Source organism: Sinocyclocheilus grahami, unplaced genomic scaffold (genome assembly GCF_001515645.1).
Source record: "Sinocyclocheilus grahami isolate Dianchi unplaced genomic scaffold, SAMN03320097.WGS_v1.1 scaffold461.1, whole genome shotgun sequence".
NCBI lineage: Eukaryota > Metazoa > Chordata > Actinopteri > Cypriniformes > Cyprinidae > Sinocyclocheilus > Sinocyclocheilus grahami.
Window position 1 is genome coordinate 717561 of NW_015505640.1, and position 12646 is coordinate 730206.

The 12646-nt window shown below is 36.3% G+C and overlaps 1 protein-coding gene across 4 annotated transcripts in view; it reads left to right on the forward strand.

The window, feature by feature from the left end:
* The window catches only part of LOC107552951 (phosphatase and actin regulator 2-like), a 32731-nt gene that overhangs the window by 670 nt on the left and 19415 nt on the right, over window positions 1–12646 (forward strand). The window lies entirely within an intron of this gene.

Genomic DNA, 12646 nt, shown 5'->3' on the forward strand with positions numbered 1-12646 from the left:
ATATTTTAAGAAATGATCAATGCTACTTATGATTCTACTTGTTATTTACGTTGTTTATTTGTTTCTTTATTTTTCAAATGTTTCAAAGGTTCATGATGTGCATTTGGTGTGACCCCAAATAACAAGTATAGTGTCCCATTGACTGAATCTGATGAGAATATGTTGATATTTATGTGTAATGTAAAACTGGGTGCGAGAATTTCCATCCAATGGGCTTAAATGCAACATATTGTCCGAGCATTGGTTTCAATTCTAGACCTTGCACTTAAACCCAAACAGGATATTGACAAATCATGCATGCGGGCTGTTGGTTTTCCTCTTGTAAAAGATAAAATGATAAACACTTTGTTGTCCTGTGCTACCATTTGTGCTCGTATTAAAAAAAAACTTCTTGTGTAGCTGCTAGAGATAATTCAGTATGACGTCTCTTAAATTCATGGTTAAGATTAGCTAGTTTAGTCAAATAACAAGGGCTTAAATAAACGTATAAATAGAATGAATTGCAATCTTAATATCGTTTATGTTTCTTTTGATTGTTTTACTTGACCCACAACATGATTGAAGTGCGTTCTTCCATATTTTATGGCTGCTAAACACTGTAATTCTTGTACATTTTGTACACGCTTGTGTTTAAGGTTTTGCTCTGTGGTTTCTTGTCTTACCACGTAGGAGAGATATAATTTCTAAACCAACTGTAATTAGTAAACTCATTCAGAGAAAGTCTGTTTTAAATGTTATCACCCACATTGTTCTGTAACCTTTAAACCGTGTTAAACCCAGCTGCCTATTTGTCTGACACATTTTTTTTAACCACAATCTCTGTAGATATTTCAAAATGAGAAGTGATCTCATGTGGAAAGTTGTTAGAGGTACTAACAGTGGAAAAGCTTATAGTATTGTTGAGCTCAATAGTTCTGTTTCATACGACCATTTTATAGTTTAGATGTCCAGGGCAAATAGAAAGATGGTTACATGCATGTCTATTTTCAAATGGCCTCTATGCACAATCCTCATCTTGCAGTCTTGTTAATTATATAGAACATCATGTCTTTGTATTACTTGATGCACATCTTTGGTAGTGTTGCTGAGTGAGATATCTATGGAAATTACAGTTTAAAACCACTTCCTGACAGCTCACCTTTCAGTTAACCACTCTCATGCTTTCTTGTTCTATCAATGTTCTAGATTTAAATTGAGCCGTTTATTATTTTTAGAGTGTAGTGATCCCTGTATGTGGGCCGCATATTCACAGAAATACAGATAATGTTGAATGAATTCAGTTAAAGTGCATCATGTGAACAGATTTCATTGTTTTGTTTCAGACATTGGCCTTCGTGCTCAAGGTTCAATACAATTAAAACTTGACAGCATTTGTGGCATGATTTCAAGTACAGAAAATTATTTTGACTCATCCTTTAAGTTGAAAAGTTTAAGTTTAAAAAAAAGAAGTAAATTTTGATTATTGAGATTTAAAATTCATTCTGTTTTAAAATTACAGGAAGAAGACTGATGCATTGTTATTTTAGAATAATTTAAATCCTATTGTAGTGTTTATTAATATTTAGAATTTTTTTATATTTTCATTTTTCATTTTAGTTAAAGTTTTAATAATTTTGCTTTGTGTTTGTCATTTTTAATAGTGTTTTTTAATATCGTTTTTATTATATTTTTCAGTTTTTTTAGTACATCAAGTTAAACTAAATTAAATGTGAAATGTTTTAAATAATTTATTTTATTTCAGTTAACATATATTTTATTTCAAGTGACAATTTTTCTTTTTTCTTTTTTGTTTTTAGTTTCCGATTTAGTTTTAGTTGACTATTATAACGCTGGACTCATGATGACTTGTTGCCATAAAAATGCCAAAAATGGCACCATAAATAGGTGTGACGTACTGTACAGTCTGTAAATAACTGTTTACATTAGCAAACTCTAATCCACTCACTAACACAGAACAAGAGGTTCATCCTAGAGAAGTATTCCCAACGGTAATGAACGATTTAGAAAACTTATTGATTAAAATTAAGTTACTGAATAATTAATGTAATTGCTTCTTGAAAATTACAAGCATTAGATTTCTTCTTTTGTTTACTTCCATTGCAATACTGTAATTTTTTGCAATACTGTGATACTGCATTTTTTTTATTTGAAAAATAATAAAAAAATAAAAAAATGATTTTATGTTGTAATCAACATTATGCCTGCAAAATGCTGTCGATAAAACACTTATTTTAAACCTTTTTAAATATGCCACATTGTCAGCAGTTGACTTGTTTTTTGTGCTGTGTGATTGAATAATACTATATTTCATATATTATATTTTTTTGCACTGCAATTTCACTGAATGTTCACCAGAGGGTGTATTCCTTCAGATTTGTCAGTATTGCTCTGAACCCTGCAAGAATGATTTTGTGTTGCAATGTTTTAAATCTTAACCCCATGACTGTTTTTCACAAAGCCTCACATTAATAATTCATAATGTCTTGTTTGTGTTCCTTCAACCACTTAATGCAACTTAGTGTACATCTATTTCCTCTCTGCCAGCCATCACTTCATGATCTCTATGCAGTCTTTGCATCCCGTCATTGTGTTTGGAGAGCCGTGTAGTGAAAGGGACACATTTAAATATACATCCAACAGTGGTTTGCATTCAACGCAACCCACACTTTATCTTTCACACAGGGTGACACGGTGAAAAGGCACTGAGAGAAAGCCTCCTTGCTCTCTGTTTGTTTAGATTCATTTGTAGGTTTTGCCTCCTTTGATGCTGGTGTGAGGATGTGTGTTGTCCCTCTCTGCACACAATTAGTCATGTAATGACACAGAGATGGAGGCCGGCGGAGCGGAGCTACCAAGAGAGGCTGCCCTTTTCTAACAATGCGCTGGAGACAGAACTCATTAAAGAACCTTTTCTGTTCTTTACCCTCTTAAAAGCTTGTTCCTCTAACCTCTGGATGAATTCTAAACAGTCATTGAATAGAGTTTCATGGCAGATAGATTGTCAGTAGAGACTTGGCATATTGGGTTCATTCTGTCTGTGATATAGATAATATCTTTTATGACAGTTGCTTTAATGGAAATATATTTTTTGTATTTAATTTGATCAACTTTTATTTGAGTTCTTCATATAGGAGTGTAGAAATAAAGAAATATGAAAAATGACATATATGGCATATAACTTGTAAATGGCACCAGGACAGCCCACCTACTAAAGGCTAAACAGAATCAAATAGAAGCTAAAGAAAATAGAGATAAATATGTTTTTGATTGAAGTAGTGAAGTGCAAATGGGTGTAAATCAATGCTTTTAATGACTTGTAATTATATCATTTAGATCAGAAAGGGGTCAGCAAGATTTTTTAAAGAAATTAATACTTTTATTCAGAAAGGATGCTTCAAAATTATCAAAAGTGTCAGCAAATACATTTAGAATGTTACAGAAGATTTCTATTTCAAATGTTCAAAAATAAATGCTGTTCTTTTGAACTTTCTATTCATCAAATAATCCTGAAATAAATCCACAAAAAATTTTTTTTTCAACATTTATAACAATAAGAAATGTTTCTTCAGCAGCAAATCAGCATATTAGAATGATTTCTGAAGGATCAGGTGACACTGAAGACTGGAGTAATGGCTGCTGCAAATTCAGCTTTGTTATCACAGCAATAAATTAAATTTGAATATATATATTTAAATAGAAAAGAGATATTTATTCTACTAATATTTCATAATATTACTGTTTTTATTGTGTTTTGATCAAATTAATACAGCCTTAGTGAGCAAGAGACTTCTTTCAAAAATAGTAATGCATGTTCTGTGCTTTTTTAAATACTTATTTTTTTTAAATCTATAATTAAAAATAATATATTAGCATATATACAAATGTAAATAAATAGCATATTTATTATGCTATTTAATAGAAGAAATATCTAAAGACAGCATAAATGGCCAAAGCATTTGTAACAAAAAATTAGGAGGAAAATGCGCTTGTTTTAGCTTATTTGGAATATGCTTATTATCATGTATACAGTATATCATATTTCAATAGCTATAGAGCAAGTAAACAACTTTAAATAAAGGCTTAACCAGAATTTAGACCTTAATCTGACAATTATGTTCACACAAGGCTGTCATTACTGTTGACACTGTAGATCACTGTTTAGGTATATGTAGGGCTTTCTCATATGGGCGTGAATGTTCTTGCAAGGCAGCTATTCCTAGCATATCAGTGGTTCCTGACAAGATCTCTTTATGGCCACCAGTCTGACTGTCTCCTTCTCTCATTCTCTCATTCTCCCATCCTCCTTTTCTCCTTCTTCATGTTCAGCTTGGTCTTTGGTAGGAGCGTGAAGTGGCTCTATGTGTCAGACAGTGTGGGCGTTCTCAGCAGACACACAAAGAGCACATGTGAAGATGGGCCATCATGCCTTTCATCTATAATTGCTATGCTCCGTTGTATTTTTAGAGTTGAGAGGATGGCATCTGCATTTATTCAATGTTTTAACTAAAGGGTGTTTATTTACAGATTTATGAGCATTTCGAGCTAAGACAAACCACGTTATCCATGAGTCAACCCACCAGCATACTATCTCAGTATGGTTAGTATCGGTATGGTTAAAAAAGCAATTATGCGGGGTAATGCTTGCATGATAATGTAATCTGATGGGTGTTATTTGCTGCTTTCATAAAGTGTAAATCAGTGACAGCTCTGTTTTGCGTTACTTGAAAGACTTGGATGTTTCCATCACACCATGTGCTTTTCTCTCAACACTGGTTAACTTAAATAGCAAAAGGTAACCTGGCTGGGTTAAAATATCACAGTCTAGGTTCACAATATCCCAAAAGAACACAAGACTATCTCTGTGTGTTGCTATGATCTTGTAACAGCAAAAGTGCTGTTTCAACAACACAGGGAGCTCTATATAATTGCTCTCAGAAGTGCGTAAAGGTCTCGGACTTTGACACCACTTTTTTAAAACAAATATCCCCATTGATGTGCTCTATGCTTAGCTGAGATTGCTAGCATTAACTGCTACTTAAGACCTCTTAACTATGGACCAAAGTCTTCGGATAGGGTTCCTTTGATTTAAATGTTTGTTATTAAAGTGTAGATCTTTGGTTTTATGGTTACTTTTATTTTAATTTATTTTTAATTTGACGACTATTCTGTAGTTTACAAGAAAAGGAAAAATTATCAGTTGTGATGCGTTCATCATTTAGTCTACTTCAACCCTGCTTTTCCACAATCCACTGCAAGCTTGCATTCATTTTTGAGTGTAACACTCACATCTCAAAATCCAACCAACAACCGATGGATAGAATCATGTTCCCTGAACTTCCTGGACTACGTTACTAGACCTAAACATTGTATGTGTTAACATGAGACTAGTGAGATAAAATCACTTACTAACCCTACTGTGCAAAATGTTATGCACCAGTAAACCTTTTTGCCGGTAACTTTTGTATGGTACTTATACAATACCCCACAGCCTACTGAAAGTGCATTACTGTAAATGCAGTCTGGAGTCCAGACTCTGGACTGATTTTCTTGGTAAATGACAGCATGTCACAGTTACTGTCGAATAGATCTTAAAAATGAAATAAGGTACTTTCTGCACAATTACTGTCAGCAAACGGATTTATAAAAGTTCAGTTATATACTAGTCAGGATGCACACAAACAGAACATGTTCTAAGCCTTCCGGGGGAATCTAGCTACAAATAGCTTACATATAGTTGTCTTTGCATGTTATACTGGGATAAAAGAAAACTTATATGCAAGAAAAAAATTGCATGCATCTAAAAATTGAATAGAACCCAGAATATTCTGTTACGCTAATTATTAATCCATTTGGAATACTTACTATGATTTTAACTGCAAAAAAGTGGAAAAAGTGCAGTAGAATGCCTTTATCAGCATTGTACACAACCGAGTTAAGGCTGCTCTTTGCCTGCTCAAAATGAAAGACAATGCTGTATACAAGCCAGACTACAATATGCTGCTTTGATCCACCTCAGTCCCTAGTATCAAAGTATACACCTCTAATTGCTGTGTAAATGCATTTATGCCATCTCTGAGCAGCATTAAACTATGTAACGACACCTTATGCCACTTCAGAACCACTTCTGTGCCACCTTTGCAGTGTAAATTTGAGATTTGATCTCAGTGTTCAGTTAATGTGTCTTTATACAGCCAAGCCAAGCATTAAAGAGTCTGTGTAAAGACACTTAAAAGTCACTTCAGAAGCGCTTCTGTACTACCTTTTTTATTATACAATATCGTCCAGTGAACTCATGTGTTCTGTGAATAGTGCTTCTGCTGTTGCTTTGACCAATGCTAAGAAAATGTTTGGGTTCATGTGAGCCTACAGGGGTGAGCTTTAAAAACCTACTCTCAAGCAGTGAATCATCCTCTCTGAACTGCAGCCAATTCTTGACGTCAGGTTGCAAAACGAAAATAGATTTGGAAGAAATTGTTACATATTCTCACCCACGAGTAACGCGCCCATCAAGCCCACTTGTGCGAGGCCCTGCCCGGCGTTGACCCCGATGCAGCTTACTTTACTTTGGAATGTAGCACATCACACACACCGGTGAGCACTTCACTTATGTGCCTCAGCACGCAGTGTGTAAAACAACTTAACGCTGGTGATAAGACTAGAGTCATACGTTTCAGCTGGACGCAAGTAATTTAATTAAGGCTACAGAGCTGTCTCACGCTACATCGACTCATCCCTCCTCCTCAACCCCATTCCCTGTAGCCAAAGGCGATTGTTGAAAGCCCCAGTGGACTGGGAGGTTCCACTTGATGGGCTCAGGCTGGCTCAGTCAGCTCACTTTAATGGAGGTAATGGCTGTTTGTCATCCTCCAACCTTCGCCCGCTCTTCCTGCCATGCACCACTGCAGAGCAGAAGGCTGCGAGAGCACCACAGGAAGTGAGGAGTGAGAGTGAATGAGAGTCAGAGAGAGAGGGAATCAGAGAGAAACAGTGAGAAAGGAAACTGAGGACCATCTCACTGGAGCAGTGGATTTTTTTTATATCCTTCCAGTCATGGAACATGCCTGTAAGTCTTCAACTTTTTGACACATGCATGTGTGTGTGAAGTGTGTTTTTGTGTGTGTGTGTGTGTGTGTGTGTGTGTGTGTGCATGTAGACAGATAAAGTACACTGCTTAAATGAGTTCAGAAAGTTTCTAACATTTTTATTAGGCTTCATTCTGGATATGGTATTAGGATTACCATATATTATGAGAGTTTTAGTTTGACGAAGAGTGTTAGATTGTCATGTTGTTGGGAAGTCTCGTGTGATATGGATGGTTTGTTGACATGCACTCTTGTATGCTCTTTAACGTGCCTCACATTGTATTGATGTTTACATTATCGGCTCACATTCTGGGAATCCAGCTAGCGTGGTGTTTAATCATTGAATAAACACACATAGGCTAAGCAATGGTGTAGTATTACTGTCCTATTTTTGGTCCGTGTCATGAGATGTTCGATTGGATTTGCAATGCTTTTTGTGTGTCATAGCATGGAAATCCTGCTAATAGGTTCAGTCCCTCATTCTGTCATTTATTTTTTGGAAGCAAAGAGGAAATCTGACACAGATATCATTTGTATGTGACTGTGTAAAGTGAAAATCTGACAGGAACTATTACTTTGATTGTAATATCACAGGTGTCATGTATACCAAAACAGAGCAAACACAAGTTTGTCTGTTGCCAATCAAGATCTAACGGCTTTGATATCCTGTTTTCCTGCCTCAAAGACATTCTGAAGTCTTATGTGCATGTATATGTGCGTGCTTGTGGCTCACACAAACTACTCAGGGGAACCTCCCTCTGGATATTTTGCAAAGCAAATTCATATTTGTTTGGGAGTGGTTTGCAAAACCTTTCAGATTTGGGGTTTACATACAAGCAGGGTTATTCATTCATGTTAGGAATAGAGATGTGGGTCATTCATGCTGTGAAAAAGTTAGTCACAGAGTTATTAAATTGGATCTGCTGTATCAGTGGAAGTGCATAGGAAATGTGGTATAAGCTGGCATGTGACTGGCTGTTAGTTATCTCTGGAGGTGAGGTTCACAATATGTGTACGAATTTTAAAATAACTCAGAGTAAATTAAGTGTATATCCTATTGTATGCACTCCACGTGCAACCCAAAAATACAGAAATGATGTGAAAATGGCTGTTAAAGGTGCAGTTTGTAATTTTCTTTCCTTATTAAAAGAAAAAGTTTAAACCTAAAAAGTTTTAAACTTAAAGAAAGAAATGAATACTTTTAAATTAAATATTTAAAATGTAGACACACATGAGTCATCAGTAGTCTAATAAAATATGTTTTATTTTACATGGAGTGGGTCTGCTTATGGGGGCGGCCATATTGAGATCACATGAATACTTCTCTCATTTCCTCAGTAATGCCTGTTATTGGACACTTTTACTCACATAAATTAAATAAATTAATCATCACTGGATATGTAAGTAATAAATAATATATGAAATAAATAAATAATGAATCATCACTGGTTGCAGGGTCGCTGCATACTGTAAAAATTGATATGATCATCAGTCAAGGCATGGCAGCATATGTTTTTCCATTACTTTAACCATTCATTTTTCATCTTCATACTCAAGTAAGACAAGATTTTAAAAAATGACAATGCAGACAATGCAGAAAAGGAACTTTTTACATGAAGCTACATTCTTGTTGCTAATTGTTAGTAAAAGGCCAAGATGATTGCTAGCGAAACATAAAATGGCAGAGAATAAAATAACATGGTTAAGTAGTTAGTAGCTTTGAAAATTAACTTTCTATTCAAAATGTTAGTTGTACTTCAGTATGCATTGATATTTTAAATATTTATTCATGTCAACTTTACAAAGTGCTAAAAGGAATAAAAACTTACAGCTTACTAATGTGCATGTGTTATTTATGCCCTTTTTGTATTATCTTTGTAAAGTGGACCCGAATCAGTACACTTACCTCTGTATACAGTACCTGTATCCTTCCACATAAATCTGAAGTAATTATGCATTAAACTGAATGATATAGCACTGCACCCCTTCATTAAACAAAATGAGTGTTTCCTTACGTTTTAGTGTCCTGGTAATACCTCTTATTATTGTGCTAGTCTCCCCTCAGCAGGTGAACAGTGTTGGTCCTCCCAATGTTAGGAGCATCACCAGCGTCTGTTTCCCTGCTTAGTGAAACTTAATGCTCTCCACTCCCCCTTGCAATGTACTATTATTAAATGTCCCAGATTTCCAAATAAGATCCATCTGTGCTGGGGAAAAACACTTACAAGCGTTATGTCAAGTATTGATCGACAAGCTTTGCCATAACTTCTTGTGCTCCATCATTGGGTAAACGGTCCAACTGGAGCCAGTTCAGGTCATATCTGAAATGTTATATTTAGGTGATGCTTGGTTAACAAAACCGCTCATGTCTGATGCATCATAGCTATAGAAAGATGCATGATGCAATTATCTTTAGATCTTGCTTAAATGTGCAGTGTTGATTCTGTGGTTTAGATATTTGCATATCATGATCAGATGCAAGAATCTTGACACGCTATAACTTTTCTCAGGGTTTAGAGTTAATAAATAAATTATCCGTGCAGAGGAAAGAACTAAATGCCATCACTTAAACAATAATTAGCTGCTATTTTGTGCTGAGATTGGCAGTTAATAATTGATGAGCTTTTCCTACGTCATTTCCAATTATGTTGTATTTCAGTTTTGGTCCTTGCACCCATTTAGGGGATTATGGGTAAATTCCAGAGGCTTGGAGTGATAATTATGATCAGCACCCATTACCTTTAAGAATATAAGAAAGCAGAGATAGTGGTAGATGAGCTTATGAAGAGTGTATTAAAGCCATTGACATTGTATAAACATTTGAGGGATATGTTTGTTTTGATGGGTTGCAAAGATATCCGCTTTGCCGTTATTTGCTGTATGCCATTACTGTCTTCCCATGAGCACTTAGGCTGCACTCTAGAGCAAATGGGCAGATATTTCTCTCTACACAAAGTCCAGACGTCTGTCTCTTGGGATATCAGACTACATTGTAATTCAGATTAAGCTTCTCAAATGTTCTCAAAAGAGTTCAGGTAGAGCATTGGTATGGCATGTGGACAAACAATCGTGCCATTAAGTGAATTCACTTCATTTGATTGAACAGATTTACTTATTACAAGTTGTGATGAAAGCTCCTGTCATTCTGAGTGGCGCTAGCAGTGACTCACATTTTAAATGATCAAATATCATCACAATACATGCAAAAACATTCACAAGCCATATACAAATCCTGAGCTGTAAGTAGAAAAGTGTGTTTTTTAACCAAATGAGATATTTGCATTCAGACTGCATGCATTTGGTCAATAGATGGCAGCGTTCTCCGGGAATAATGTCAGGCTATGAGGAGGTGTGTTGTGATTTGGTGACTCACCATACGCCCCTTCTGTTTTAAACCTGGGCCAAAGCCATAATTGATGCATGTCAAGAACTCATTATAGAATACTGTGATTCAGTTCTTTTGTATGCATGCTAATGTAGTCATCTTGAATAGTTTTCCAGAGATATTCTTTAGCATGGAGATATTCTTCACATTATTTCCAAGGTTATTAAGCTAAAAATAAACAGGTTGTTTTGCACAATCACAATTTGTGTCTCTATCTTAAGGTGTATTTCATGATGATCTTAAAGGGGTCATATGATTCGATTTCAAGTTTTCCTTTCTCTTTGGAGTGTTACAAGCGGTTCGTGAATAGATAAGATCCCTAAAGTTGCAAAGACTAAAGTCCCAAACCCAAAGAAATATTTTTTATAAAAGTTAAGACTCGTCCACGCCCTCCTAAAACGCCTCGTTTAAACACGCCCCCACATGTCTATGTCACTGTGTGGGAAGATTTGCATAACACCGCCCAAATGTTCATGCAAAAAAAGAAGGCTTAACTTTGATTCTCGCTGTAGTATTGTTGCCACCGCCGCCATGTCGTGGAGACGCTGTGTGTTTCGTTGCGAAAGCAAAAATACTTTGTTTGGCCTTCCAAAAGAGGACACAACTAGAAGTCAACGGTTAAGTTGTATTTACAACACTGTTGCAGAACAGTTCAAACTAAATATTTGGATGTGCGCAACGCATTTTACGGAGGACGAGGACTGTTTCCTGAGAGAGTATAGCCTACAATGCCGGTGTTCTGGTGAATTCAGTTCCCCTGTTTCCGCTTCGGCGTGCATGCTGACCCTATACAGTCTATGATGCTGACAAATAATGCTGGATTTATAGGATAATAATTAAAGGATTTCAATGGGATTCAAATGGGAGTTTTGAGCAGTGTAGAGTAGCGCTTGTTGTTTGTCGTTTCTCCGATCACTAATGCAGACATGGTTTTATGTTTACGCGGCGCGATGCAACGCAATGCATAAAAAGACAATCTAAGTCATTATAATCTGTAATTATGTCCCCACTGGATGCAACTAATGCCTAGTTTATAATGGGTTTTATTGGTTTTGTCTCATCACGCCGGGACTAGGCGTCACAGTATGGTAAGGGGCGTAACATTTCAGTCACACGCTTGAGGTATTTGGCCAATCACAACGCACTGGATAGCTGGCCAATCAGAGCACACCTCGCTTTTCAGACCGATGAGCTTTGTAAAAATCGATGCGTTTCAGAAAGGCGGGGCATAGAGGAGAAACAATAATGTACAGTATGTGGAAAATAATGTGTTTTTTGAACCTTAAACCACATAAACACATTTCATTACACCAAATACACAAAATAATGTTCTTTTTTAGCAACGTCACATGACCCCTTTAAAATGAGTGTGCCCTTACAACTGTGTTGTTTTGGCTGTGGATTCTTTTGAACCTATGTGTGTGAAAGTGGGTTATCAGAGTACATAAGGTTCTCTGTCTGTGTTAACTCAACAGATGCAGACAGACCATGATATCAGACTGACATGCCACTCTGACCACATACAGGTCATTTAAGGCTTCTGTAAACTGATTTTCAGTTTACATCTTGATTTTATGTGTTTATTTCTAGCATTTTGATTTAGACTAAAGTCAGATTGTTAATATATTAATCATCATTTATTCATTGAAATACTTATAGGTGATCCTGGAAGTTTGCTCAGCCCCCCTAGTGGGCCCCGACCCCCCTGGTTGAGAAGCACTGCTTTAGATTAGAACTAGCTTTATATTTCTAGCTGTAGGGAAGAGTTGACAGGCTCAGTAGCTCTGCAGTTTTTGGTTTCCCCTATTTAGGTTTGTAACCTTTAAACTAAACCACTGTACTACTAGGTCACCCCTCTTGAATAAAAAATAATTCCACATGTTCAGTAACAAAAACATTACAATAAAATGATGCAAAGATTGCATGAACAAAGATTACACCAACAAATCACACTATTTCCAGCTGCTTGTACTCAGGGCTGTGGTGTTTTGATGGTAAGGAGGACCTTCAGGAAGGGGTGGAGAGCTCGTACTTGATGAGAACATTCAGCTTAGCTGTGCGTAAAACAATAGCTCACATCTCTAGAGTAGACTTGTTTTCGTAAGGCTTCCTGCTCTATATCCCACCCATCACTTCTGCTTTGGAAGAGGGGGTTGGGGGGGGGGGGGGGGGGGGTAGG